Here is an 8,045-nt window from a genome sequence, read left to right as displayed (position 1 = left end):
GTAAAATTAGGGTTACAAGAATCAACGTGAATGACTAATCTCTTATATACGCATACATGCATGCATATATTTATAATAAAACCCTAACAACTTATCTAGATAAAGGAAACTATTCTAGATAACTACGGATGGATAAGCCCAATCCGTTTACAAAACAAATAATCCAAGACGCAACACTTAAAATATTCAACAATCTCCCCCTTTGCGTCTTTGGAGCAGAATCTCTATTCTCTTTTAACACCAGTGGTCTTCTTCACCATTTCAAATATCCTCGGTATAATGGCCGGAACATGTTGTCTAAACGTTATATACCACTGAAGCATATCTGTAAAAATTTTCTTGTCTGATGCTGAGTTCTGTTTGCATCGATGAATGATGTTGATAATATGCTCCAAACAATCTGTTGAAAACAGATGCTTGTCTACCAATGCAAACAGAAACTTAAGCCTGTCACCCTTAGTGAACATGACAGTCAAGTTAGTTGAATCGATCTGCCCCAACTTCATTTTATTTACATCACCGGGCTTAGATGTTGGCTTGACTGTCGACTTTTTATTCATCACCCTTGCTATCTCCTGATCCATTGTGGCAAGCTCATGGATATAGGAGGCCAACATCCTTTTAAGATGTTTCAAAATCGGCACATACTCTCGTTGATTTGAGAGCAGAATGTTGTATAGCAAGATCCAATCATGAGGATTAAGATTGGGAAGATCTGCCAGAGATATGAAATATTCCGTGTTTGTAGTACCACGGTTAATCTTGAAATGAACATTCATAAATCTCCCAGCAAGTGATGAGTTCAGTACCTTGACTCTTGTAATCTTCTGTGCACTCCAAGTCAAGTACTGCGGTTGACCGTTAAAAATCAACTAACTCCATGTCAACCTTCAAGTTTGGAAAAGGAACCTCAGCAGTGACCTCAAAGCAATGATAAGTGAATGCTCTTTTGGTGATTGGCATGTCGAACTGCGAGTCCTTTGAGTTTTCACATTCAAAAGAAGCAATCGGTTCCAACCAATACATGGAAGGAAACTCAATCGCTTGAGTGATAAGAGTATCTCTGTCCCATTCTGGAAACAGAGTCTTCTTACACTGTAAAATATCCTCTGCCTCTTTAGTCTTTTTCTCCTTCTCTTCAGCCTCCCTTGCCACTTTCATAGTCTCATCAAGCTCTCTGTCTCTTTTCTTTCGCTTGACAGCTTCGACAATCATCTCTTCAGGATCAGAGTCACTGTCGTCTATGATTTGCTTTCCAGAAACTGAAGCTACATTAACCTTCGGTTCTGTTTTGACTTTACTCTCCTCTCCCCCTTGTGTCAGAAGAAAGACTTTCTCCGAGACACCCTTCATTTCACTGAGTAGAGAAATGGCAGGAAGAAGTTTAGTTTGGAGATGCTTCCGAATAGTTAAAGTCAGAATTGGATCATGGGCTTCGAGAAGAGCAGTCAACATATTCTTCACATCACCAGCACAACTTTGAAAAACTGCCCTTTGAGTTTTGAGCAGTGAGATCTTTTTTTCATTATGGGCCAGTTGTACTTTCTATAAATCAATGGTTGCCTGGTGTTTTATCAAGTCCTCCTTCAAGGTGCTTTCTGCAGTTAAAGTAGCAAAACGAGAATCCAAGGATTGAAGAAAAGAGGTGGATTCTGTTTTGAGATCAGCACGAAGGGCATCAAACTTAGTAGTCTCTTCTTGAAGAGTTTGAGAAAAGGAGTCAACAGAAGCTTGGTACTTTGCTGCATTAGTATCAGCATGAGCTTTGAGTGAGTCAAGGAAAATTTGAGTTGTATGAACAACCTCAGTAACCTTCTCTGTGGCCTCGGAGCATGAAGCTGTGGACTTATTTACTGCAGTAGTGGATTGGTCAATAGCTTCAGTATATTGCTGAACAACAGTTTCCACAAAAGCTTTCAGGACAACCCCACTATAAGCTTTGTTGTCTGCAAGCAGACGGTCAAGCTTGTCATTGATGTCTTGAAGCTGTTGATTGTTGGCAGGAGCATCAACGTCTGTATCAGTTGGAATCCGGTAAGGACTAAAGTATAATGAATCATACTCTTCATCATCACCTCCCAAAGTAGCACCAGAATTAGAAGATGGGGTGGGAGATGGTGGCTTAGAAACAGGTGGATCAACCACAGAAATAGCCCCTGTATCAGATACATTGACTTCAACTGGGATTTGGGGAATGGTAATAGTGATGGATTCCGTTGCAAGAGAAGTTGTGATAGGTGTAGTGGAGACAGGAACAGAGGTATAGGTAGTTGAAGTGGGTATAGAAGAAGTTTCAACCGGAAGGGTTGGTATATCTGTGGGAACAGAAAGTGGAGCTTTCTGTTGTGGTGATTGGGTTGGGGTGGAAAGTTTTGTGGGTTGAGGAGATGGAACATGAGTATCTTTAGGAGATGATGGTGGGGTTGGAGATCTCGGTGGTGTAGTCTCCCTGGTGAACACTTCAAGATTCTCAGTATCTGGTGCTTGAGATTTCGAGTGTTAGTTAGAGATATTTTCCCTATGTGTTAGGCGGTGGCGAGTTCGGGATTCAAGTGTGAAGATAACTGCTTTCTGCTTGCCAGGTGAGTCTTCTCACTACACTTTACCTAGAGTGGTAATTAGAGTTATGTGACAGAGTATTTTACATGCTATTTATGTGATGTGATGCACTGCATTATTTCTATGTGATTTATGTTGTGTGTGTGTTCCAGAGTATACAGAGTTACGACCGAAAGGTCCATAGAGTTAGGACCAGAGGGTCCATAGAGTTATAGCCTCGAGTGGCTAATATGTGTTTTATGTGATATTTTGGGGAACTCACTAAGCTTCGTGCTTACCGTGTTGTGTGTTAAGTGTTTCAGGTTTTTCTCAGTATCACGGGACGACACCGGCTTGATTGTACACACCAGAGGAAGAGTTATGTTTTTGAGGATCCTGGATTATTATTTAATTGAATATAGAGTTATGTTTTGTAATTTAAACAAAACGAGATTTTTACGAAAAGTGTTTTAAGAATTAAGCGATTTTAAATCAACATTTTAGTTTTGAAAAATTATGGTGTTACAGAAACTAATTAAATTCATCATTAATATCAACAATAACATTCTTTCAAAATTCATCATTAATATCAACAATAACATTCTTTCAAAATGAATTCACATCTAGATTTTTATGTATGAGTTCGTTTTTTATTTCAGGACTCACTCACTTAAAATACAATAAAGTTGCATGAAATATGAAGAACGAAAGTGTATTCTACTAGAATACACTCTCATTCTTGTGGATACAAATTCATTCTGAAATAATATTATTGTTGACATTAACAAAGAGTTTAATTAATTTCCATAAAAAGGGAGTATAAGTATGAATATTATTTAATATACATATAGTTTTTACTAAAATCTTATTGGTGCATTGTAGTACACAATAGATGTGAGAAACATTTGAACCTCTCGCCCCCTCTCTCTCTCTCTCTCTCTCTCTATATATATATATATATATATATATATATATATATATATATATATATATATATATATATATATATATATATATATATATATATATATATATATATATATATATATATATATATCGAGACCAAATGAGAACAATTTTTATTTTGAAAACAAATAAGAACAATTCTCAACCACTTATTTTAAAAACTTTGAATTTTTTTATTAATTAGATAAATAAAAAAGCTCAAATGCCATCTACCCCATTCCATCCCCTTAACGTCAAAATTAGATGTCCATTTCTCATTTCACAATGAATGTTGGACAACTAGTAACCACCAGACCACTGCCGAAGTCACCGAAACGGTGTCGAAATCAACGATTGTTGCCTCTCCACTTTTCCTAAATTTGGTTGTTCACTTTATGTATTCTTATTTTCATATATGTTTTTCTATATTCATTTATGATTAATAATATTTCTTTTATGACTGTTTAACATATTATCAGAAGTAACAACAAACAATTAAAGATTTTTTTTTTATGTTTGTCGGTGTATACTCATCATGTGCAGGTGTATTTCTATAAAATATGCATTTTTTTTTTCAAAACTTGTTAGACACACAAATATTTTTGGAATATTGAAAAAAAATTATGCACACAAAATGTTGAAATAAAAACACAATTAACGAACTTTACATCCAATCTATTTTAATTTGTTAAGTTGCTTAGTTATAACATTTTTTTTTCAATAATAATGTTATCTATTTGTTGAAAGATACAATATATATTAATTACTAAAAGTTATAAGTTAAATTAAATTAAAATGTTCAAATAAAAAAAATTTAAAAAAACCAAAATAAATATATATAACGTACATTTAAAAGGGTATAAATACAAATGTGCTAGGTTGGAATAAATCTACTCCACATTCATTTAATAATAAAAACAGTAAAAATTATAAGAAAAAAAAGTAATTGTTATAAGATAAATAATAAAATACATCACTTCATTCGTGTAAATGGAAATTTGTTCGTGCGCTTAGAATAACCCTTCTTCTATATGGTATTATATATTGTCTAAAGTAAATAATATGAATATACAACTACAATATAAAACTTTATATATTGCCGAGGTAATGAGTAGTATGACATCGGTCATTTACTTTGTATATTGACGAGGTAACGAGTAGTATGTTAGAGTTATAACTTCTTATCTGAGAATTGATATTGTGTTTGTTAAAAAATAATAAAATAAAAATTTTAACAATATACATTTTAACAAAATGAAGTAGAGTCATCCGAATTAATACTTCAATATTCACGTCAACAATCATTCTTAAGAGAAAAGTTGAAGTAACTTACTACTAAGACCGGACGGAACGGGTGCGGGGAAAGGAGGCGGGAGCCTTCCCGCCCGGCGGAACACCGCACCGTCGGTGCGGAGAAGGTGCGTGCGGGAAACGGAGAGGGGAGCCTCTCCCGCTCTCTCTCTCTCCTGTTGTGGTTGGTCGGTTTCATTTTTTTTTTTTGAAAAAATACTGTTACACAACGGTAGAAAAGGTAAAAGAAAAAAAAATTCTTTTTTTTGGCTGGTAACGGTTAGTTAGTTTTTTTTTTTTTTTTTTTTTTTTTTTTTTTTTTTTTTTATAACTACTATAAATACATATACATAACTTTTAAACACATCAAATACTCTCTATACTCTCTACTTCATATCAACCAAAAAAAAAATGAATCCCGACAAACAAATCCCAAGTTCCGATCGACGGAAAAAAATCATGGTTCGAGTATAAACATCCCTCCTCGCAACATTTTTGTTACCGATTTATCCCCGCAAGGAGTTTACCGCCCCCAACTCGATGCTCCCATTCAATCCTCACTACAATTCCAATACCAAAATGTTGGCTAATATTACCCGATGCAAGTTCCAAATGTTCCGTCACAAATGTTTTCAAACTTTGTTGTGTTTCCGGATCAACAATCGCCAAATCAACCTCAACCCGAAATTCAAACTGAAACTCAAACCCAAACCCAACACCACCACCAACTTGTCGATGAATTGGATGACACAGAAGAAGAAGATATGGTTCCCGAAACTCAACCAACACCACCACCACAAAGACGTAAAGGGAAAAAACAAGTGCATGAGGGTGTTGCACAACCGGGAAGGCAAAAGCCGACAATATGGGTTCCACACGAAGAGCTAGTTTTGGTCAAAGCTTGGGTTGATATTTCTGAAGCTTCGATTCAGGGAAACGCACAACCGAGAGAACATTTTGGTTTCGCATTTTCGAACGATTTCGAGAGGAGCTAGGAAAAAGTGACGACTACCGTACTAAACATCAACTTAACTCAAAGTTTTGAGAAATAGCAAGGGGGGTTTCAAAAATTAACGGGTTGTACAACAACCTAAAAATCCAACGGAAAAGCGGCCAAGGCGATGAAGAAATACTTCAAGTAGCGTTGCAAATTTACCTTGAGGAAGTCGGAAAACCATTCAAGTGGCACGATTGTTGGAAATTATTGGTCCGAAGTCCTAGGTGGATAACATACGAGCGGGATTTTATTTTTGGAGTCCAACAATCAAAGCGAACAAAAACGGGCTCTAGTGGTTACACAACCTCCTCCGATGCTCGGGTCGGTGTAGATTTAAATCAGGACGACGAACTCGAGCTAGAAGAAATTGTCCGGTCAATGGGTAGGGACAAAGCGAAGAGAGAGGGAAAAGGGACTTCTTCGAGTGCATCTGATTTCAGCGTGGACGTTGAGGAAATGCAGAAAATAACATCGTCGTTTGATCGATATAATCTTAATTTCTCCGAACGTTTGGCTTTCGACAAAGAAAAAGAAGAAACAAGGAAAAATGAGCGGACGGAGAGACAAGAAATGGAAGACATGAAGTTTTTGATGGAAAACGTCGATCATCTCTCGGGACCGGCTCTCGAGCTCGTTATAAAGAAGAAGGAAAAAATTCTGAAAAAATATTTTCCGTAGGTTGTTGGTGGTTTGTTTGATTTTTAGTTTATGTGTGTTTTTTTTTAATTGTCTACTTTTTTACATTTTAGGTTTAATGTAAGTTTTAATTTAATTAATGAAATGCTTTTGATTTTTAATTAAGATTTATGTTTAATATTAATTAAAAATATAATTTAAAATTTTAATTAAGTTAATTTTATTTATATATATAAAAAAAAAGGTAAGGGAAATACTTCTCATCCACTCCTTGGTTTTTAGGTGAGGGAAGAAAAAGTATGGCCCACTAAAAATGAGGGAGCGATCCCTCCCACTCCTTCCGATCTAATACCCTAAAAATAAGTTGAAAAAACCTTATAAATAAATTTCAAAATGGCTATATCTTAAACACCAATGTCGATTATTTATTCAACAATTTGAAATTATTAAAATATTACTATTAAATTATTATTTGCAATCTACCATGTCTATCATGCCTTAGTGGAATGAAACTATTAAATTATTATTTGCATTAGTAGAATAAAATTATCAAAACTGAAACTTTTAAACTATTATTTGCAATCTACCATGCCCTCAGACTTGAGAGATATTTAACAATTTCGTTTTTTATTTCGCTTGAAATTATTGATTATGAAAATATATGAGATGATTTTGCTTCTAAAAATATTAGAAAGTCAATGTTTAGAAAGGAGTAACGTGTTGGCTATTTATATAATTTTGAAAGCTACTTGTAATATTTTCAATTTATTATTAATGAGCGAAAACATGTATATGGTTCTTAGGTAAGAAATTTACATATGCTTGTTATCAACTTTAACTCTTGATTTAATGGTAGAAAATTTGTTTGATGATATTTTATAAGAATTTTTTTATAACGACTTAGCTTTGATTATTGCACGACTTTTGAAATGTAGCTAGACCCAGATATTATTAATATTACGTCTTTACTATTTCCCTTATCTCTCCTTTTCTAACCAGAACTGACCATATATATTCATTAATTTAATTTAAATTATATACAACAATACAAATAATACAAGTAGTATGATTATGAAGATATTTTGTAAGGAGTCCCATGCTTTGGCCCCTCGATAGAGTGGTACCAAAAGATACTGGAGCATTGAAACATATCATGTGAGAGTGGGTGGGATCAACTAACACATAGTTTAGAAAGTGTTAAAAAACATAGTTACAATAGAAAGTGTTCATCATCCTCACCGATATTTACATATAATTTTAGTTCCTATTGTTTTTTTGTTTATTTCTTTTTTTGAATTGTATTAAATAACAACATATTTTATTCTTATTGTTAATATGTACAACATACTTTATCTTTTACATGTCATTAAAACATATTTATATATCTTTTACCTATTATTATAGAAAAAAATAAACATATTGCTATTATGTTTAAAATATGATTATATTACCTATACTGATAAAAATAATATATATATATATATATATATATATATATATATATATATGGTATGATTTTTACCTATTATTATAGAAAAAAATAAACATATTGCTATTATTTTTAAAATATGATTATATTACCTATACTGATAAAAATACTATATATATATATATATATATATATATATATATATATATA

This window comes from Lactuca saligna, chromosome 4 (assembly GCF_052625555.1).
Source record: "Lactuca saligna cultivar CGN05327 chromosome 4, ASM5262555v1, whole genome shotgun sequence".
NCBI lineage: Eukaryota > Viridiplantae > Streptophyta > Magnoliopsida > Asterales > Asteraceae > Lactuca > Lactuca saligna.
This window is presented reverse-complemented; position numbering follows the sequence as displayed.